We start from the raw sequence: 24,316 nt of genomic DNA, 5'->3' as shown, positions 1-24,316 counted from the left end.
AAGGCCAAAATTTGTAGAATAATTGAAGCATGGGTTAGTCTCCAGGCCAGATAACCGAATAGCCAACCAAAAACAGTCCCTGTTCTTATTTTCTATTCTTTCTTATACACTTGTATGTTGGCTTAGTCGACTCATGAGACATTGCAAGAAGTATACATTTCTAAAAAGGACCCCAGTAACAGGACGAGAAAGTGAAACAATTCCAGCTGAGAACTGAACATTCAGGAAATAAATCATGTATTACATGCATTAATACAATAATCTCTAACTTATGAAAACTGCCACTTAGAACTCGTAAAATCTCTTTCTGAAGAAAACAATTTTTTTGAATAGCATCGATTTGTCACATTATAACCTTACAATGGTCATTCATGAAATTAAAACATTCCATACATTTTACAAAACCCTTCATATAGGAGACAACTGAGATATAAAGGGACAGAAAGCCTCTCTGCTCAATTGAGTGTTTATAACGAACATAAAAAGAAAATAGTTACATTCATAGATTCTAATCTTGTTGCTACGAGCAATTAAACCCTAGTGGTTAGCTTGCTCGAGCCATCAACACTTGCAGTATCCAAAAGATAGAAATTACATGTCTGTAGGCATGAAAGTTTGGAGAGCCATTGTTGAGAATCTGAAGAAAAAAAATCAACAAGAGAATCAATTGTGAAAAGGGAACCTATATAATTTTCTATAGAAGAATCTATAGTCATTGAACCGAAAATTAATTCATACATGCATGTTACGAAAGCAGGAATCGAATGAGTTAGGGTGTTAAAAAAAAATTAACAAAAAAACAAATAAATGAGTTCATGAGTAATTGCTACACGTATTTACAAACAAGGGGCATTACCTGGGAGTTGGGCTTACAATTTCCACCTAAATCCGAGCCATAACACTGGAAAATAGGGATAATATTAGAACGTTTTGAACATAGAAAAACCCTGCAAGAAATACCTGAGTTAATAACCTCTTACAGCTGCAAAACCCAGACAAAATTCATTTTCAAAACTCAGAGAAAATTCGTTTTTTGTGGTGTGTTGGCCACATAGACAGTAAACCTGCCAGAAGAACACTGTAATCACTTTAGATTAGAAATGGTTTTCTGTTTGGAAGGGAAATACGAAGGAATTTGACACTTCTAACGACCCAATAGTCTTGAGTGTATACATATTGTAAACCACTTAATTTCAAAACCACTTAATTTGAAAAGCTACAGGGGTCCCAAAATATTTTTCACAGAGGCGGAGCTCGATCGCGGAGAGGGAACATGCAAATGGAAGGGTTGGATGACAAGCACTGAGCAGTTTTCCTCTAATCAACTTGAATGATCCATCACCATTCGATTGGAAACCTAACAATCAACAGACAAGGGGAGGTCACTTGGCAAGCGTACCAGTTCCACTTGTAGCCCAGGGACGGGGATCTTGTGACCCGAGAAGTTTCCACTTGCTAGTAATTGAATGATGTTCTGTAAGAGTTGCATTTCTTAGCTGTTAAACCGCCCTTATCAACTTAGAGGAAGGGTGATAAGTTAGTATTAAACCATATTAATATAAAAATCATCCATGAGTGAGAAAGGTATGTTCTGCTGATTTATTAAATATATTATTGCCACACACAGCTACGTTATTATGTGTACCCCAATTTATAACTTGTTCCATTGAATAAGACTAATTTATGTCACTTAATTTGTTTTTTATTTTCTAGACTTACCCATATGTTTTTATGTTTTATGTATGAATGTAAGTAGGTATATGACATAATGATTCAGAAACATATGAGACTGGATAGATCACTAAAGAAACGTGAGTTTATTTAAAACGAGATTGGGTGCATGGTAGCTAGTCTCGGACTTAAGCGAGAGAGGCAGGAGCAGGTGGTTGAGTGAGTTGGTCAGTTACAATTCTATTACATAAGCACCATTGCTCTTGACAATCATTAGTCTCATTGGCAGAACTTGGAACCTCATGGAAACTACAAAATTTCAAGCAAATGCTAATTATTGTGACATTATCTGGAGTTAATCCTTTCTATTGATCATCTATGTATAGGGTATTCTATAATATAGGCCGAAAGCTCTTCCATGGTGAAGCCGAGATCCCTCTGAGACACAAATCCAAGTTGCAGAGGTGTAATTCTAGTCCGAAATAAAGTGGTGGTCCGAAGCTATCTTTGTGATACGTAAAAGACCGAGACCTTCTGTTGTGAAGTCTGAGTTATACCTGTGGCAAGAACAAATTACTTCTGTAGTGATGTCTGAGATAGTTCTATGGTACAGACCCAAGGTTCATTTGAGGTATAGACCAAGAGTCTAAGGTATAACCGAGCTGCTAAGGTATGATCATTAAGAAGCATTACAACATATAGTTATCAGAAATTTTTGAAGTAAAAAATTGCATAAAGACCATGTATAGGTCTGATGGAGAAAGTCTGTATTAAAGACTTGTGTTTAGATCTATTGATCTCTAATATCTTGAAGGGTGAAATGAAATATATCTTTGGTAGCCATTCCACTTGTTCAAGGATTATTATCTCAGAGCCATAGACATTGAAGAAGGACAATTAGATGAGGGGGAAAGGACTGAAATAGTTGGAATGAAGACAACATTGTAGAGGAATGGCAGCTCTGAAGCAGGAGGTGTTGAGTGTTTGCAAGGAAATGACTAGTTATGCATGATCTGGGTAATACCTTCCAAGTCTCTACACAAAATCCAAAATAGATATTCATGTATTATTAAATGAATTCTTGATACTCCTCTACATTAATCATTCTCTAATGGATGAACTTACCCGAGAAAGAAACCAAATTTTAAGAGCATGGAAATTGCAAAAAGGAAATCCTCTAGTAATGAAGAGGTGGAAAACATGGACACAAGTGCACTTCAAAATCGTCCACATGCTTGAGTAGATCAGAAGTACCTCTGACCCATAGAGACATGGACAATTGTGCCTTGGTGTAGGACCAATATATTGATCATAGGATTTTATAAATCTAAACCAGGATTTCTCTGCTCTCTGCAAGTAGCCTATTCTTTTTCATTGAGTAATTATGTGCTCCAAATTCACTCCAATGCAATTTCTTGTAAACCTGCATCAATAGCAAAGTAGCCAAATGTCTGGAGTTTTATCTATAATTGCATCATCCAACAATCAATTATCTCATGTGGCATGCCACATTTGACCCAAACTCATTTGTCACCAATGCAAAGAAAGTAAATTGTGTTCTAATGCGAATCCTCTTTTGGAGGATACACGTTTTAGAAAGAAAGCATGTATCCTTTCTATAACTCTGTCATCTTTAGGTGGAACTCTACCAGGATTGTATTCATACCACTTAGGATTCAAAGCATGCATTGTCATATGCAATGGAAAAATTAGTATATGCCACCTATCATGAAGAACAACATTTATCTTTCCATTAAGTTCTCCACTCATATGTTTAGACTCTTCCATTGCATTTATATTTTCTCTATCATATTATCCGTTGTTTCATAAAACTCTCCTAAAGTAGATGAAACAATATCTATATATCTAAAGGCCCACACTATGATTGTGTTACATATGGAGGACATCAATATTATAGGTACTCCTACAATTTCCTGTAAGCCACATGACCATGCTCACTACTTGAATTAGGGCCACAAGATCATGCACACCATGATTCACAAAACTATTTGTTAAGATTGGTACCTTGACTTTTGCTAGATATATCAAGACTCATACAAACTAAAATTCCATGGAGACCTCTAGTTAATCCTGTAGACAACGACAATTTAATGAAACTTGTTCAAAACTTCTAGACACATTATAGCACCTAATGAAAATTAGTACCCAGAGCTATCAAGTTAGTAGTGTGCTTGGAAACAAAATGAACTACAGGAGAGTAAATAATCATAAGTATCTAACGAGTATACACTTTGGCCAATGTTCTGGATCCCAAAACTCCTTCAGCAGATCCTCATGGCTGTCCACATCTGCTACCAACGACTATCATTGAATATTTTCTTGACAAACATATTTTAATAAGAGACCTTACATAAAAAATGAAAAGTTAAAAGAAAAAATCACATAGTTCATGATACCAATTCCATGTAAAGAACCTAGGATTAATTGCATCAAACAAAATACAACAAGAAACAAGAAATAAAAAAGTGTAGAATTACTTCCCACCCCTTCAAAAGAATTTGAAAATTCTTCAAATAAAAATAAAACTCCAATTTGCAACTTAAATTTACAACAGTTGAAAATGTTGCATCTATGTAATTTTATACAAAGTCTACAACACAGGAATAAAAAGTGCACATTAGAGATAAAAATAGAAACCAAATCATAACTCAAGTACTTTTCCATTAGAATTTAATCTTTGTCTTGAAACCATGAAGAATTAAACATCCAATCAATGCAATTACAAGTAGTTCATGATGCCAATTTCATGTCAAGAACCTATGATTAATTGCACCAAACAAAATACAAGAAGCAACAAGAAATAAAAAGGGAAACATCCCTTACCACCCCTTCAAAAGAAATTGAAAAGCATTTGATTTTTTTTCAAATTAAGGTAAAATAAAACTCTTCGTTTCTACTTATAATTTACAGCAGTCCAGAATGCTGAGTCTATGTAACTTTATAAAAAATCTACAACAAAGGAATAACAAGTGCACATAAGAGAATAGATAGAAACCAAAATCATAACTCGAGCACTCCTCCTTCAACTTTTAATCTTGTCTTGACCCCTGAAACTATGACGATCCAAACATCCAATCAATGCAGTTGCATCTAGTTCACAGAGTCATTACATCAATAGATGTCCACATGTAATTCCATAAGTCATAATATTAATACATGTAATTCAAAATGGATTCAATCTAGATAAAATGCTTAAAACTCAGTATTATGTGTTTCTCACCATCATTTTAGGGTCTCTACCAGAATGAGATCCATCACTCCCACTCGCTGCTCTAGAAAAATCTATTCTATGATGTGTTCTACAAACTAAGCTGGATCAGTTGTATTGTCGAACATTGATTGCTCTTTCAAATCTGTGCCAAACCACCCACAAGTCAGTACTAGACACTGCCATATGGACTCACTGGGATAACCTCTTTTTACTGTATAATTTGTTCCATTAGAAGTGTACCTTTCAAAGAAGTAAGTGCATCAATACCAAAACTCAGTCCTATCAAACAACGGGGAAAGACTCAAAGCTAAGACTTTCTAAATTGGACCCCTCCCTACCAAACTAAAATATGGAAAATTGTATTTTAACAGCATTCTACAGCTATTCATAGTAGTACCTGTGTGAAATGATTTTGGGAGTGCAGCAAAATATGGCATAAACTATGAATGTACATTGTGATACTCCCTCATGCTCCATAGAAGTGTAATGGTTTCCGAAGCAAGTCTATCAATCTTCTCCAATGCTTGTCTCTAAGACAACATGTTGTAAAAGAGAAAGATCCAGCCACGAGCAACAAAAATCTGAAAATAGTTGGGTTTCAAATCAATTTTGAATTCTATGAAAATGTGCTCATCAACACCATTCATTCTCATCAAATTTCATACAATCTAAATGAGTAGGGATATGCAAAATATTAAGGTAGGAGCATGTTGGCACTAATGAAAAAACCTTCACAAAAATGAAATAATTACTTAGTTTCAAATAAATTGTCCCTCTTCTCTGGAATTTTATTGGGAGCTCTGTCCTCTAATCACGTCTACAATAGGACTACCAAGTCTCATTTGATATGGTATATAAAATTCCTAACAGAGCCAACCTAGCCTTGATTCATTGGTGATATTGATGGAGTGTTTAACTGTGTACTAGCATCCCATTCGAGAAGGTTATTTGGTGAAGGCTAAGTAAATAAAGGTATGTTTGGTTGTCTAACAGGTAGCATAAGTTTAACTGTGTGCTAGCATTCCATTCGAGAAGGTTATTTGGTGAAGGCTAAGTAAATAAAGGTATGTTTGGCTATCTAACAGGTAACATAATGGGTTAGATGCCATGCCCTACTAATCATATTCCTGGGCTCAACAATAGGTTGGGCCTCTAAATTGCTCCACGAAAAAGAAATAATAAGGATGTTTCCAAGCTATCCTCTTCGATCCTTATATAAGTAAAACTCTGACAGGGGCTTGGTCTAGAGAGTTAGATGTTGTGATATATGCAGTAGTGCACAATGTTGTTGATCTTCAAATTACATGTTTCCATAGAAACATTTAGAAAACTGCTGAGCATAAATTATGGAAGTAATATTTAAAATAAATAAATATTGCATATGAATGAATGGTAGAGAACCCTGGACAAGATACATATTCATTCTATAAACAATGCTACAATTAAAATCAACAAGAAATTCCTTAGTATATTTACTTTCTTTAATGGTATATGGATATTGTACTTATTAATTAAAATCAACAAAAAAATATTTTGTATATTTGATTGTTGTAATGGTATCTGGATAATTTACTCAATAAAATCTCTTAAGAAAGGCACTGGGTAGAAACCTCTGGATCTCTCCATCTCTGTAGCAACCAGCATCAGTGAACCTTCACTTCATTTTTGAGGTTTCAAGAAAGGAATTGCGTAGAAACCTTTAGATTTCTCCATCTTTGTAGCAACCAACATCAACCAACCTTCATTTCATTTTTGTTATCACAATTCAATTTTGGGGTTGTATGTTTGAAACAGGGTTAGTTTAGTTAGTATGTTGGCTTATCACATTTGAAGTTTTAGCACATAGTTTACTATTATATTTTTTGTAGTAATGTTGTTCTATGGGAGTTTGGGTACATAGTTTACTATTATTAAAAATGGCAGAGCATATAAATATGACGAGAAACATCAGCCACTCTTAGAGCAAGGACATCCAAAGGCGTCAAGGAGTCTTATTCTTCCTTTAAGACACTATTTTCATATGGTTGACCTACATAATAGCCTCACTATTTTATTAGTTGCATTCCTATGCTTTTACTGATGGATGTTGTGTGGTTTGTCACAAACTTGAAACTGTTAAAGATGTGTTGTGGAATTGTCTAGTTGCCAACACATTCTAGGCCTGGATCACAACTTAAAATAGTATGCTCCTTGTTTTTCATCATCATTGGAAGGGAGTTTTTCTTGAAGACAAGTGGATGGTCCAACAGGATTCTAGGAACATGCAGGATGTTGGCACTGATTATGTCACCAGTCTCAGAATTAGCAAAACCTTAGTTGGATTGAGAAAACTCTGCAAGTGCTACAATATTCTATTAAAAAGTTTACAGAGAAAAGTGCAGAAGGAATATGAGCACTATCATAGCTTAATCAACAAGCTTATTGAATTGACATAATCCAATAGTCTGCAGGGCTATAACACCATGCTTTACAGTTGAGTAGGAATATGAGCACTATCATAGCTTCATCAACAAGCTTATTGAATTGACATAATCCAATAGTCCACAGGGATATACCACCATGCTTTACAGTTGAGTAGGAATTTGAGCACTATCATAGCTTGATCAACAAGATTATTGAATTGACATAATCCAATAGTCCACAGGGCTATACCACCATGCTTTATAGTTGAGTTACATTTTCATAATTCACGACACACTCTTGACCCTGGACTTATCTGAAAGCCTTGTTTGTCCCCTAAATTTACTTCCTTTGAATCAGTGGACCTTTTCAACACAGAAAGGCAGACCCATGTTCAATTCTTGAACATCAACTTCTTTTTTTCGTAGGAGTATAGTGTCAAAGGGTCTAAAATTAGGGAAAACAACTAGGGGAAACTGTAATATAAACTAATCTTTATTGTCATTTCTCCAGTTCTTATGTTTATTTTCACTATTTTGTGTTATGTTTTGAAATTCATTCTTATTAACTCAATTTAGCTATACCAGCACGCTTAACAATTGACTTATGACACCATAATTCATACCCTGTAATTATCTCTAATTCTTGTTTGTATGATTAAAACACATGAAGGTGTAATTCTAGTTCTCATTTTTACTCAGCCATTACTGTCATCCCTCAGTGATTTAGATTACAAATTGATACTTATGGAAAGCCATTACTGTCATCCCTCATTGACTGAGATTACAAATCAATACTTATGGAAATATTGTAAGAAAGTATGTGAAACAGTAAAGCACAACCTCTATTTGCTAAGAAACGAAATCAAGACATTGTTACATCAAGAACCATAATCAATACATAATCAATGAATCAAGACCTTGTATGGAACGAACTTGTTGCACAACCTCTATTTTCTTAGCACAACCTCTATTTGCTCAGCAACAAAATCAAGACATTGTATGTGGTTATTGAAAAAAACAAACTGCATTTCAATTTGAAAGAGTGTCTTATCAAAAGACATGATTTTATGCAAAGCTACAAAGCCTAATGGGTTATTGAAAAATTGTATGGAAGATGGGATCATGATAGTTAACTTGAATAAATCTTCTCTCCTTTCAGAAACATTGCAACAACTCCAAATTAATCAATTAATCAATCTACCAAAGGACACGGCATGGGTTGCAAATGTGACAGCCATTGATGGTTCTTCTCACCCTCAAACACCAAAAATAGTTGATTGGGATCAAAGTCACACCTTCATTCTTTGATTGACTGATCAACATTGTAGCTTGTTTCATTACTATAGCTACATGGAAAATCAGAGAAAATAGATTAAGGTCATGATTTCATTAGAAGAGAAATAAAATAGATGCAGTATGAAAGTGTGTTAGCTGACTTCAGGATCATCTTTGTTGAGTTTCTCAGCCAAGAGAAAACGCTTCAGCTGAGCCTTCCATATGAACTATCTTTCCTCTGATCACCATGGAGGAAGTGGGAGGTTGCTCTTGCTAGAGTTGCCACGCCATCATTGTATTTGTTCAAGGGAAAGAGAGTAGTCGTGATGGGAGCTTTGATCCAGGAAATTGCATTAAAGGCAAGAGTGCAAGAGGAAGAATTCACAAAAAATGATTCTTGTTAAAACAAAAAATGGGTATTTTCCTAACTCAACAATAATTATTTATTGTCAAGCTGGCCCTTATAATCAGTCCATTTTCAATATTCAAAGAAAAACGTTGAACAATGATAGAAGAAGATTGAATCAATAATTGATTTCTCTTACCATGTCAGACCTTAAAGCAGTGTCCTCGCATATAATCAGTGACTGAAGAATTTCCACTACAACATCCCCAACATTCGAGTTCATGGTTTCCATTGTTCCTCTCCTCAATCCTTCAAAAAAATTTGTTCCCAGGCATTCATTATAACTGGTTAGAACGTGAAATAGGACAATCCCTACAAATTGTATAATAAGTTCAAATTTAAAATAAAGATAAGAAATTCAAACCATTTCAATAACAATAAAAATGAAAATCAGAACATTGATCCACCTTGTGGGCCCTACATGAGGGCCATGTGCCTTACACCTCTCTCTCCATAGCATAACATGCAAGCTCTAAAGAAGGCCACCTAACATTACACCTATCTCTCCATAACATAGCATGCAAGCTCTAAAGCAGGCCACCTAACATTGCATCAAGCTAACATCTAACATCTGTGAGCAAGCAGATTGAAACCTGAGAAGGGTTAAAGTGGTGATACAACACATAAAATAACCATTTCAGTGGGTTTTTGCTAACCCATGAACCCCAAAATAGTAACACTTAAAGGTTAGGAGGTGCTCTGCGAAGTCCGAGCCCGAGTAAGGTAGTCAAGGTAGTTGACTGAAGCGACGATCAGACCCACCCAATCATACCCGTCAATCATAGCTGAACTCACCGATAGAACCTCATGCCAGATCAAGGAATGAAGGGAGAGGTATGCTTGTATTACTGCTATAAGTTGTCTTCTTGGAATGAATGAACACAAGTTCTCTTATTCCTCTTCTGGCCTTCCCCTTCGGAAAGATGCTCCTCTCATTTGAACGGGTGAACGAAGAAAGACTACTAATGCTCAAGACCCTGACCCCTCATCTTGGCAGAGGAGAACCCCACCCAGCCCCGCCTTGCTCTTGCTTTGTTCGGATGGCTGGAAGGACTAATTTAAGATAAACCTTTCTCATTATTATGTCCTTCCTATTCCTGTTTACTCTAACTTGTGGACAAAACAAATTGATAGCAACCCTAGAATAGACAACATAGACTTGTAGGCTACCAATAGAAATACCCATGGAGAAACCAATGTTAATTCTTCGAGATCTTCGTCGAGAGGAAACGAAGAATCACCATTCAAAGTCAACCCTCTACAATTGCTCTGTTAGATGGTTCAATCATGGTTTTGCCCCATATTAAACACAATTTTCTATAAAATTCTTGGCTTTAGCTCAATTCAAAGAACATCCCTCCAACAGAACAACTACAGGCGGACTAGACAATCAATTTTGATTCTCTGAGATCTTCGCCAAGAGGAAATGGAGAATCATCATTCAAAGGTAACCCTCTACAATTTCTCTGTTGGATGGTTTGATTGTGGTTTCTCCCCTTATTAAACAAAGTGTTATACAAAGGTCTTGGCTTTAGCTCAATTTGAAGAACATCCCTCCAACAGAACAACTACAGGAGGATTGTACAATAACAGAACAACTACAGGCAGGCTGGACAATAACAGAACAGCTATAGGAAGGTTGGACAATAAAATGAAATTTCAATAACAGAATAACTACAGGTGGTTTGGACAATAAAATTAAAGTTCAAAGAACAACCCTACAATAGAACAACCCAAAATTGACATGCGAAGATATTATGCCACGACAACAGCATCCTACATGCATCCACCACCACCTATTCCACCACCTATAATGCACCTGTTCCACCACCTGTAATGTAGTTGCAGTCACAACATGCGACCATAGTAAAACGCTAGTTTGGCACAATAACGGTCCATAACATTTAATAATTTCATATTAATGCTAACATTAGTTCAGTACTCCATAAATATTTCTAAATATGAAGCGTACATTTACAAAATAACATATAGATTAGCGTCTTCTATCTCGGTGTTATAGGGAAAAGTGTCTATATAGAACTGCTCTATCCCACTAAGGTGTGACAGCTACCTTAGAAACAAACAGAGAAAAGCTATTTTCGTTTTTCCTTTATGAATTATAGATAGAGAGGAACATAAAGACCAACCTCTGTCTTGCGCTAATCTCCTGATTTGATTCCCCTCTTCTTTGATAGTCTTTAGCCACCTGCTCCCTTGCACGCCCAGCTTCACAAAGTACCTGTAAGATCACAAAAACATAACACTATACAAAGACATGGATCTATAATCATAAACAATCTAGGATCAGAAGTAAATTGACCATACAAATATAGCAAGCATCAATGATACAAGAGCATGGAGGAAAACTTGAATAGCTTTTATTGATAAAACAAGAAAGAGCCAAGAGGAGTTACAACCAGTTGTTCTGACCCAGCATCAACCTCCCAGCAAAGAAGCCCCTCTTCACCTCAAACAAAGCTTAGATCACCCAACAATCTGATGTTTGTCTCAAGAAACCAACAGCAATTCCTTACAATATGAAAAATTCCAGCCTCTAACCCCTGGATCTCTGGGATGAGAGATCTAGATATAGATATTTGCAGAGGTGTGAGTCAGCTCTAGGTTTTTTATTAATGTCTTCTCTCTGATAGTTCTTGATGCCACTTGGAGATCTCATTGATCTCTTACTCATCCTTGGGCGATTCTGAGAGGCAAGTGTCCCAGGAGAAGTTTCTAGAAGATTCCATGATCATTCACCTCGCAAACTGTCTCCGCCACTTGTCTTTTCCCATCCATCGCACCCCATAGAAGGGCTTTTTGAAATGCAATGCACTTCCCGTGTGTACAAGGTGTGATGCATCGCACCCTGGCCATGGAGCAAGTGAAATGATCCAGTTTTGACTAGTTCTGAGTAGTTTTTCATGGAGAACTTCTGGGAGAAGCTGTAGTCAGTTGACCTTGTTCTTTTAGGGGTTGGAACAACACCTTTAGGTACTTAGGAGCCCTTAGTTTATGGAAATTTATGCTTGGGGTTGTAGTGCCCAAAAATTTCTATAACAGTTGCCCCCTAAAGCATGAGGTCGTTAATCTTTTGATGTCGGTGAAATGCTTTATTATGAGGATCCGAAGTTCTTTCAAGCTGGGAGGAGACCTGTAATAAGATACAATACAATACATTATCTTCATAATATTTTCATGATCTGGCTGAGGCGGGTATTCCCATGCTCAGCTTTATAAATTCATTTTCACGTACATAGGACAGACAATCGTCTGAGTGTAGACTGATGATTCTGATAGAGCCATCATCCCTTTGATTGGATGATTATCTATGCAGCAATGATGTACATTTGATGTCTTTATTTCCCTAAATATATATCGCAGCCCGGATGGATGAAACTAGATCCGGGATCTTCAATCTCGTTCGATCTTCGCTCGAAGTACAAGTCGATCCATGTGAGAGATGTTCTGGAGTCGAACATGGAAAGACATCGCCTAATTACCAGCCAATGATGTAAGCTGTTAACAGGCGTGAGAGGAATCACCGATAATGATAATGACCCTCAAGGTACTGCAGTACAATTCACGTGGTGTGAATAAAGGACTTGGCGTAGAACACCACGCAAAATCTTTCGGTCGAAGGCCATTGATGTAAACCTGTCACCGGAAGTGAGAAACTTGCCATTGAGGCATGCAAGCTTCAAAGTACTGAACGGGGTGTTCCTAGATCGACTTCTTGGATAATGAGCTGATGTCGACAAGAAGTGATTCGTCACAGGAGGGCCTTAATGAATCCCACATCAATGACATGGAACGGAGCAAATGATTTTAATGGAGGTGAAAACGATCCGATGACATACGGTTCAGGGTGGCGGTCATGAAAGAATGAAGTATGAATGTATTGTAGTGGGTGAGACACAGGTGAATTCTCTGAATGACTTCTCTTGAACATATCGGCGACACTGACATGATGGATTGGTAGCATTACCCCAAATGTGGATGGTGTGATGGGACCATGGTGATGTGACCGGTGAATGAAACAACCCAACCTGACTTGGATGTGGAGTGAAAGTGTCATGTTCAAGAGCGACTTGCTACCAACAAAGTTTCTTCAAGTTTTCTTCCCAATTTTCCCCAGTCATTTCTGACTAGTACCTCTTTATTTTTGTCAAGCTTGAGGACGATAACATATGCTTGTTCTATAATTTTCCCTTCGGGAAAACCCATCGCTATGTTTTAACAAGCCTAGCGATAGTGAAACTCGTTCTCGTCTATAGACAAGTTTGTTACTATTAAAATTTTAACGAGTTTAATGACAAAGATAACTCGGTCCTTTTAAATTTTAGAGAGTCTAAAAAGGAACGTAAAGGTAACTCCAAAATTCCTTTTTCGTCATCTAATCCCTTAAGTCCGAAAAAGTATAAAACAATACAGAAGGGATGAATTTTCGATACTTTTAACGAGCCGAACAAAACAAGCGCTCGATCTTTTTGTGTAATGATCCATCAGGTCCAAAAATATTAAAATTTAGAGGAGGGATAGCACTTCCGGTCCCTTTAACGAGCTAGAGAGGCCAATGGCTCGGCAATCTTTTCATATTTCACGAGTCAGTTGAAAAGAGCTTAAAGGAGACTCGTCTTTTGAGGAACGAGTGATAAAATTGGGTAGCAGTTGAATCCAGGTAAGGTTTGGAATGTTCCAATCACGGTAGTGTTACAAGGATGGCTAGTGAGATCACTCTTCGCAGCTGTTCCTCAAAAGGGGTAAACAATCAAATGGAGGTGAATGATCGGCCAATACAGAGTGGACGTGATGGTGAGAACAGGACCAAGGCTTTTAAAGGCTGAAGTACTACATTCACGATGGTTGTTAGCCGGGGAATAGTTCATTTTTTAATGAGCTTAAATGCGGGGGAAAACATTTTCTCATGACTTATGTTTATTTTTTAACGAGCTTGAACTATGTGCTAAAACTGCTCGATGCGGCTTTATTTTTTAATGAGCTTGAACCCTGTAGTAACACTACTCGTGGCGAGTTTATTTTTTAACGAGCTTGAACCCTACAGTAAAACTGCTCGTGATAAGTTTGCATGCCCCCATCATAATAACACAAATCGAGGTGCATGCCCCCCAAGCTTCATTGCATTCAACTCGGTGGTTGGAATGAAGGTTTACCTTTGAGATTTGGAAAGGGGATTTGTTTCATTTTTTAATGAGGTTGACACAGTAAAAGAACTATCCTCATGACTCCTTGTTTCATTTTTTAACAAGGTCGACATGAGATAAGAACCATCCTCGAAATCCATTGTATTTACAGTATTTGATAGAAAATCAAAAACTGAAGGATGATTAAGGTCACTGGAATAATCTTCGTGGTAATCCAGAAGATGGGAATGATGGTGGTAATCTTCCCATGGTGCCTCCCCTAACATCATTGACAGAATGATTCCTTTGTCTATAGAATGTACATGCAACCAAGGATCTGAAGAGGTACCATATTCCTTAGACCTATCTATCCAAACACTCGATGAGCGTTCATTTGGGTTTGCCCCCGAAGCCAAGAAAATTGATTGCTACAATATTTCTAAAATGGCGATGATCCATGCTGACAAAATGTTTAGGAATCTTCTGAATCCATTAGATATAGAAGATTTCATATTGCAGGTTTCCACTGTGGCCACTTCCGCCAAATTACTCGGAGGCGGTAGGGAAAAAGTACCCATTAAGGCAGGGTCTTTTAGGAGGCCTACTCCAATATTTTGAAGCGAATCATTGCTTCCATGGATCATTGGAATGCTTCCCGTGACTTGTGAACTATTGGGGAGAAATGTTTGTTGGTCGACGATTGTAATTCTTCCTTGAAAGGGAAATGCAATCTTCCTGAAGTAGGTCGACACAACTGCGGCCATGGTATATATCCAGGGCCTTCCCAGTAGGATGTTGTAATCAAGGTTTTCATGGATAACCTCAACATCAATTTCTACTGTTTTGCCCCCCAATTCAACTTGCAAGTTACTTAAAATCCTGTATGGAGTGTATGATCGTCCATCAAATGCTTTTAACATCGTTGACGATCTCGACAAGGGTGGTGAGCCTAAATTTTTCCAGCAACTCATCAACATAATACATGTAGATGCTCCCTCATCAATAATTGTTCGATGAACAGTTTTGTTGAGGGCTTTCACTTGAATAAGGAAAGCTAGTTGAGCCGGTAATTGAGGGTCATATCCCTTATGATCAAAGGCCACAAGATTGGAATCCATTGGGTCAATCCCACCTATTGCTGATAATAAAGCTTGCTTTTGGGAGGGGCAATTTTGCGGTACCTCAAGTGTCGGCATAGCGGACAGCGATTGGGCCAGGTCCTCTACTATATTATAATTTTGTGCTACTTTTGCACGAGGATTAAATGTCGATTTGTGTACTACTCCCTTTGGCGAATTTATCATTGGTTCAAGAATTATGGGTGGCACAACTTCGGTCAAAGTTGTTTTCGAACTACTAGGTTGTTCATTAGCCTTGTTATTCGACAGCTGTGGATTCCCGTAATCCTTATTCCTTGTCAAAGCATCATTTTGCTGCTTTGAGATAGACAACATAAGCACTTGGGATCGGGAAGCATTTTGATTAGTAACCAGTTTGGTTCCCGGGTTTGGAAATGGATCAATCAATACTGCTGAGGTTTTTGAACTCTTAAAGAGTTTCTTAACTTCAGCTTTATGTGGACAATCTCTCGTCCAATGATCCTCATCCCACATATGACACCTCGCAGGGGGTTTCCTTTGCCCAGAAGGGTTTGTAGAAGGTTTTTCAGGAGATGAATTATCCTGCTTCTTTTTTCTCCCTTTCTTTTTCTTCTTGCCCCCTGGTTGCTTCAGTTGTTTGCCCTTGTCAGTCGACACGACATTTACTTCCGAGGCAAGAAGTTCCTCGCTTGCATTTTGACTATAAATCTTACGGGCCTTTTTAGATGTAGCCTTTGTCGATTTCGTGTCTGTTGCGCCAATCACGCCATCGCCGGCATGAGAGTCATTGTTTGATTTAGGAGGAGGAGGAACTGAGAATTCCGGTCCAGGAGCGTCAGGTATTTTATCGTAGAGCGTGCCGGACTAAGTGTAAATTAAGTCCAAATATTGCGCACGAGCGATAACTTGCTCTTCTGTGATGACTCCCCCTTTTGCCACATCTTCCGTGATGGAAGGTAGTAATGACTTGATAAACCATTCAGCTAAGAGCTGATCGGGAACATACGTTTTTACCATTCTACGACGACGTCGCCACTCATGTATATGATCAGATATGTGAGTGGCCGTCGTTTGTTTGAAGTTGGTAAGGAGTTCCATTCCCATTTCATACCTTATCGGTAATTGAAAATGGGTTAAAAAGGTTGTGGCTAGGGTACTAAAGTTTTTGAATGAAGCTCTAGGCAATTCGATGTACCATTTTGTTGCCAGACCAGTTAACGTCCTCTGAAAAAGGCGAAGCCTAATCGAATCATCATTTAGGGTGTTTGATGAACACCATAGATGAAATGTTATCACATGATTCGACGGGTCTTCACCCGGATTTCCATTAAATTTAGGAATATCTGACGGAAGTTTATGCGGAATCGCTGGCCACCAAGGGGCATAAGCAATTGGATCATTCGTCAGACGGTTTAGATCTGGTAATTCTAGAGTTGCTACAAAGGGAAATTGTTGATTCAGGTTAGGCGAAGCATACCCATGATAAGATGGAATCGCCTGAGTAGTAGGTCTTTGCATACCAGCATAATGTATTTGATGATGGCAACTTTGACAAGGTTGATGGGCATAACCATTATAATATGGTTGTTGATAACCGCTTTGGAAATGCAGTTGCCCATTACTTACAAAGACTTGTTGCTCAGGTCCTTGATATGATTGCTGGAATTGTTGTTGTTGAGATTGAACCAGCCCTGGTTGTTGGACCATTTGCTGTTGTCCAATACTGGATGATTGACCAAGATGAGGAGTCATAGTACTTGTTTGAGCCTGAGTCGCTCCAGATAAGGAGGCACTAACCTGAGGTTGTGATTCAGTCGTTGAGACAAGAGGCTGTTGTATTGCAACCTGAGAAACTTGGGGTTGACATACAACAGGTAGCGCTTGTACTTGCGACCCAGTCACCATAGCAGGTATAGTGGAAATATTCGACACAGGTTGGACTGGTTGCATTGAATATACAACCCTTGGTTGCTGGGGCAGTATTGGTACCCAACCGCTGGATGTAATTCCAATTTGACTTGAACTTTGTTGTAAGCTCCCATATGGTTATTCTCTGGGAGGGAACAATGAAAAGGCATACCGCCCTCCATATGGTGGAAATCCAGTACTTAAAGGGTAGATTGGCCTTTGAAGACACATTGGATCAATTTTTTGAGTTTCAACATAAGAAATACCAGATGATAATCCAGATGAAGAAATAGGAACTGACCATGTCGTCGAAACAATCCCTGATTGGACTCTGGCTTGTTGTTGATAACTTGTTGGGACAGATGGTATACCATCGAACATCGTTGGAGTAGCGGCAGGAGGCTCTGCCATTGCTCCGTCGGATGACACATTCCTGGATGTCGACGGTTGTTCAGACATATCTAGTCTATCCAAAAGATTTTCTAGCGATTCTACAAGAAATTTGCGATGAGGGGAGACTGACTTCTAAGACCAACGTGGGAACAGTGACGTTATTCCGATTAAAATAAATTTTAGACGCTTTGACACAACTTGTTTTTTCAATTTTTAAGAGTCGAGAAAAAACAAAAGATGACTCTAGTCGCCTTCGATTTTTAATGAGCCTGAAGTGACAAGTGCTCAGATGGACCTTTTCCGTTAAAGAGTCTGAAAAGGAATGAAAGGGACTGCTCTGGAAATCTAGGTAGAGGGATTACCAAACCAATCGCAAAACTGCAGAATACTTTTTACGGTACGGCAGTCAATCTTCCCGAATGTTGTGTTCAGTGCATTGCGATCGATAGGGCGGCAGACACGGCTTCCTATGGATAAAGGATTAAGCCTATTGGGGTCTCCCAAAATATACTCGACGGTAGGTGGGAGCACAAGTCCGTATTGGCACTTATCGTCTCAAAGTGGAGGAATCACCCAACCATCAGTGAGAACAACAGTTACCAGGCTTTACGACGCTGGAATACGTCTCTAGCCTAGACTTCTAAATGTTGTGCGTTAAGTTCCAAAGCGTTGTTAGATTCATTGAATTTATTTTATAGTTGATCTTGTTTATGAAGTTTGCCTTTCAGGTTCACCGCGAGATGTAGATGTAATTCCTAAAATGCAATCTAAGATGATAAACAATCTTTTTATCTTCTTTGTGTAATGAAAATCCTAGCTACTAAGGAAAGAAAGACAGAATCTTTTCACAAAGAGCAAAGAGCACACTCTAAATGCACTTTCCTAAATCAAGCCAATCAGACTGTCTATATGCAAATGCACATGCATGTATTTGTTTTCGACTTTCTTAGTATATGAATGATAAAAAGAAAGTTGATGCACAAATCTGAATTTCTTTTCAAGCGACAAATATCAACAAGTTTCTTTTCAAAATCAAAAAATGGAGATGATCACAACACCTTACGATTTTGAAATGAATACTTGTTCTTGACACTAGAAAATTACAAATTCGGACCAAAAACAATAGTAACAGGATAATCGACCATGAACAACAATCAAACTCTTTCCTACGATTGAAATCGACACTTGCGACAGTTTCAAATCAAAGGATGACAGTACGATTACGCTACTTTTGCAAAGGAGAACTGAAAATGACTCAACAAACACACAAAAAAATTTACAGTTCTTTTGTACAAAGGAGGCAGAATAACAACAAGGAAAAGGGGTTTCAAATAGACATATACTGATCACAGGCAACAAAATTCAGGAATAGAACTGGAAAGAATGAATCACAGAAACCAAAACTGCACAGAGCCTAGTCTGATCAGCACACCTGTAACACAGAGAATCTGAAATGCAGCGCACCTTCTCCACTCGGGAAGTGCGGTGAAGTTCAGATTCTCTGAACAATACCTGCGCTGGGCCAGAAACGAGACTTTGTTTGGGTTTCGGGTCACAGTTTGCAGTTCAGTTCATGGGTTTTGGCCGAGAAAAAGGCAATCAGTAATGCAACAATCAGGGGTAGATCTAAGGAGGATCTAAGAGCTATCACAAGGGCAATCAGAGAGTTTGTGAATTAGTTGTTTAAATCATAAACAGATCCCATAGATGGACTGAAGTAGCATTTATCTACTTTGCATTTGCTATGGCAAATGCAGTTCGAATGCTACCTGTAAGTTTATGAAATAGACAACAAAGAATGATAAACAAACAAACTAATACTTCCCCAGTGGAGTCGCCATTTTGTTACAGGGAAAAGTGTCTATATAGGACTACTCTATCCCACTAAGGTGTGACAGCTGCCTTAGAAACAAATAGAGAAAAGCTATTTTCGTTTTTCCTTTATGAATTATAGATAGAGAGGAACAGAAAGACCAACCTCTGTCTTGCGCTAATCTCCTGATTTGATTCCCCTCTTCTTTGATAGTCTTTAGCCACCTGCTCCCTTGCACGCCCAGCTTCACAAAGTACCTGTAAGATCACAGAAGCATAACACTATACAAAGACATGGATCTATAATCATAAACAATCTAGGATCAGAAGTAAATTGACCATACAAATATAGCAAGCATCAATGATACAAGAGCATGGAGGAAAACTTGAATAGCTTTTATTGATAAAACAAGAAAGAGCCAAGAGGAGTTACAACCAGTTGTTCTGACCCAGCATCAACCTCCCAGCAAAGAAGCCCCTCTTCACCTCAAACAAAGCTTAGATCACCCAAAAATCTGATGTTTGTCTCAAGAAACCAACAACAATTCCTTACAATATGCAAAATTCCAGCCTCTAACCCCTGGATCTCTGGGATGAGAGATCTATATATAGATATTTGCAGAGGTGTGAGTCAGCTCTGGGTTTTTGATTAGTGTCTTCTCTCTGATAGTTCTTGATGCCACTTGGAGATCTCATTGATCTCTTACTCATCCTTGGGCGATTCTGAGAGGCAAGTGTCCCAGGAGAAGTTTCTGGAAGATTCCATGATCATCCACCTCGCAAACTGTCTCCGCCACTTGTCTTTTCCCATCCATCGCACCCCATAGAAGGGATTTTTGAAATGCAACGCACTTCCCGTGTGTACAAGGTGCGATGCATCGCACCCTGGCCATGGAGCAAGTGAAATGATCCAGTTTTGACCAGTTCTGAGTAGTTTTTCATGGAGAACTTCTGGGAGAAGTTGTAGTCAGTTGACCTTGTTCTTTTAGGGGTTGGAACAACACCTTTAGGGACTTAGGAGCCCTTAGTTTATGGACATTTATGCTTGGGGTTGTAGTGCCCAAAAATGTCTATAACACTCGGGAAGAGACCAAATAAGACATTGAAATCAAATCGAAAGGGATTAATCGCATGGCAATCAAATACGAGGAAAAAACGTTGGCATAAATCAATACTAAATAATGTAAAGCACGTCACTCTGATTATTATAGTCCCATGCTAGATGGCAGGGAATAATAACCATCCTCAATGGAGTCGAGAAATGACTTGCATACATAGTGGGCTTATGACATGAATGCATGAATCGTAATAGACCGTGTTACAATAAAGCATATAACTTATATACATAATCGAGTTGTCTTTAGTGAGACTTTTTGGAAGTTTTTCTAGTGGGCTTTTCCAGTCTAATTTCTCTAAAATCTGGCAGGAATTTGTTGAAATCATGAGCTTGATGGGTAACCCCTGCACAGTTGAAGTGTCCTAGGGGTTTTTCAAGGTACTGAATCCATATATATAGTCAAAAAACCAGTTTAAATAATACAAATAAAGATTTCATGTCAAATTTTTCTGCTGGCGTCCGCCATCGAAAAGTCCAAAAAGTCGCACTAAAGACAACTCCTATACATAATAATTTGCATACTCAACATGCATCTCCAATAAAAAATATCAAAACAATTAACATATAACTGATAGCTAATATGACCCAAATAAAAGCAAAATTTAAATTTATTAAAATAAAATATTACATAAATTTAAAATTAATATAACATATATACTACATAGTTTAGCTTATACTAAAGTGCAGTTTATGTTAAAGATAGAAGAGTTCAAACCATGTTCAAGAAAATAAAAAAGTAGGTAAACATATAGTTTTTTAACAATGGCTGAGAAAACAGATGAAAGAGGATAAAAGGGAAATATATACCTTTGCAAAAGCTTCTGAAAATTCAATTCCTATGTTGAGTTTCTTCCTCCTGACTTTAAGCTTCTTTGAGTGTTCTTTCTTAATTGTAAAATTATTCATTTCTGCAGCGATATTGACTTCAGATATTCCATTATTACCATTTGTAGGTTTGGATGAATTTTTTACAGCATTAACCTTATTTGTTTCTGTAACAATGTTGACTTCAGGCACTTCATTAGTGCTAGTTGTAGCTTTGGATGAATTTTTGACAGTATACATGATAACTTTCTAACAATATTCCTTTGGATGTGGGGATTACTCATTGTTCTTGGTCATCCAAATATTTTTGTCCATTTCATTTGTGGACTTGGACTCTATATAGTTTCAGGATGATCAACACACAGTGAAACAATACTATATTTGTGGTAGGCTCAAAGAAGTGGAGAGTGTAAAGGATGTCAAAAAAGTTTCGTAGTTTTAACATTTGCGGTTCCTACCGAAGTCTACAGCAAAATCATGACTTCTTATGGGACTGCTTACCCCTCTTCTAGGGGTACCTATAGTGATATTTTCCATTTTCATGGGCATTTTTGTGAGTAAAACAGTCTAGATACATGGTTACAGCATTAGGCCAATTTTTTTCCTTACATTTTTCTCCATTGATAATTAACATACCCCTACCTGGAACCCATCTATCTCCCCCTTTTCTTCCAGATCCACAAATCCCTTTCTAAGTCATGAAAATGGCATCAAGATTTTTTTTCAAAAAAAACTAAGCATTTATTTCGACTCTCATAAGTTCAAAACCTGGCATGCTTGAAAAAGTTGCAGCAAACATCCAAATATCCCAAAACCCTAAACTTTATGCCGAACTTAAATGAAAATAATCAAGTTGAATTCCATAATATAAAAAAATAACTCAACAGCACTAACAAAAATACCATGACATGTAGGACTTCAACGATAGGATTTTTGGAAATGAGCAAGAGTACCGCAACCTCTGAACTTCTTGGGTTCGTAACGCCTTGGATCAGCCACCAATAGAGTCTTGTCATACCTGATGAGGATATCCTTTATATCCTTCTTCGACTGCTCGTCCATGTATTTCTGGTAGAAGGAAACCAGGACCTTCGCAATGCTTTTCCTAATGGCGTAGATCTGAAAGTGTGCCCTCCTTTCACTCTGATTCTTATATACACACTAGCACAATGCTCTGCCTAATGGCGTAGATCTACAAGTGTGCCCTCCTTTCACTCTGATTCTCATATCCACGCCAGCAAATCCGTGGCATTGTAATACAATAATAGGCTTGAATTCCTTGTAACAGAGAATCTCAACTTCTTATAATAGAGGTCATTTGTGTACTTGGAAGGGCATTGACAGTCGGCAACCCTGCTTGCAATATGTCACAGTTATGGTTGTCTTCTTTCGATTGAAGCATTGAATGGAATCCACTGCCACAATTGTTGAATGCTTAGTGCCTGATGTCCCTCTCTGTCAGTGTCTCTCTAGTTTCCCTATTAAACACTTAAACCAGAGCTTGGGTTATTTCTTAACCTTTAGGCTCGTATACGAAGGGTCAAAAATGGATAAAGAACCTGGCTTTTGCTACGATACAAACCCTCCATTGGTTCATCATAGAGAACAAAGTAAAGGATTAAAAAACCACAGATCTTGACTTGAGACCCGCCAAGCCAAGGGTTGGTTGGATTGATTCATTCATTGATTGATTACATTTTCACAAACGCCTTAAAAGGCCATTTATGCTCGTTATATGCTCATTTATTTCCCCCCAAGCTCATTTATCATACCGCATTAACATTTCCCTTTTTTTATTACAAAACCATTTCCTATTTTGCTTACTCCACGAGATGTGCTACTCCGTCTTTCATCTTTATACCTTGTGGTGACATTTTTTGGAGATCCACCAATGTCCATCGACTCATGAACTACCAACCCGAGGGTTGATTACTACTCGTTAGAGCTCCACTGGACAAGAAATGGTGAGGGACTATTTTACTCTATTTAAGGGGATAGAAAAAGGGGGCTTTCTATTTCCTTGTTCTCGGACTTGGACGGGTGCTTGCTAAGGTGGTAAAACACACTAAAATGGTCATAGAATTGGTTTTACCATCAATAACTTAAGGTTCCCCCTTACAAGGGAATGATTGGGGAAAACACGAACAAAGAAATCTCTATTGATATAACATGTGTTTGATATTTTTTTGGCACTAGACCAACTCCCTTAATAAAAAGTCTTCTGCCAAGTTTTTTTAAGACAATTGTATTTTACTTAGTTTACTACATTTTTTCTTATGACAATTGTATTTCACTTGGTTTGAGATATTTTTTTAAGACAATTTTAATGTTTAAGACTTAAAAAATGTCTTACACTACCCTTTCGTGTAGTTGTGCACCTTTCAAGACCTTTCCAAACTAGGATAGGCACATCCACAAATCCCAAGGGTTCCCTTAGCATCAGGTAATGCTAACATGAGCTAATAAGAAAGTACAGGCATATTAACTCAAGGATTTGAAACCCAAAATATGAGCTAATAAGAAAGTACGAGCATATTAACACAAGGATTTGAAACCCAAAGTTTACTTTTGGGTGGGAAATGTTATAGGCCCATACTATGCTTGGCTAATATTTGGCCTATGGAGAATTCGAATGTCTAAAATAAAATGAAATAATGATATAGGACTAACCTTAGCCAAAGCATAGGGAAATGTAGAGTACATTCTTGCACCCCTTTCTCTATATAACACAATTATTTCTACTGCAACCAAAGGCTACACATTTGAAAGTTGTCAACTCTTATGAATACAACTACTTTATACAAAGTCCCAATAGTGATAAAGAGATCATTTCTCATGTACCTAATATGTAGTAATCTAGTAATTAGTATCTAAGAAGAGACTATATCATACAAAATAAGAACATCACACATTTTGATGATATATCTACCCAAACAAAATATTTTGGGCAGTAATTTGTCATACAAGAGATTTTCAACTACATACCACTTTGTGTTGCCTTTCCAAAAGAGAATTTCAAAGAGAAAATCACAGG

At 37.7% G+C, this 24,316-nt stretch overlaps 1 long non-coding RNA gene across 2 annotated transcripts; it reads right to left on the bottom strand.

The window, feature by feature from the left end:
• Window positions 1-608: 608 nt before the first annotated feature.
• On the bottom strand, window positions 609-22,965 carry LOC149206606 (uncharacterized). Of its 2 annotated transcripts, XR_016251934.1 has the most exons (6): window positions 22,185-22,965; window positions 9,126-9,235; window positions 5,301-5,484; window positions 4,913-5,045; window positions 857-947; window positions 609-637 (listed from the first exon to the last, which is right to left on the bottom strand). It is a non-coding gene; the product is annotated as an uncharacterized LOC149206606 (long non-coding RNA). The 2 variants fall into 2 exon arrangements; XR_016251935.1 differs by lacking the exon at window positions 9,126-9,235.
• Between the last annotated feature and the right edge of the window lie 1,351 nt (window positions 22,966-24,316).

This window comes from Pinus tabuliformis, chromosome 1_2 (assembly GCF_031772625.1).
Source record: "Pinus tabuliformis cultivar Carrire ecotype Pingquan chromosome 1_2, CPIR1, whole genome shotgun sequence".
NCBI classification, from domain to species: Eukaryota; Viridiplantae; Streptophyta; class Pinopsida; order Pinales; family Pinaceae; genus Pinus; species Pinus tabuliformis.
The sequence above is the reverse complement of the archived record's forward strand: the minus strand, read 5'-3'. Positions and strand labels throughout refer to the sequence as shown.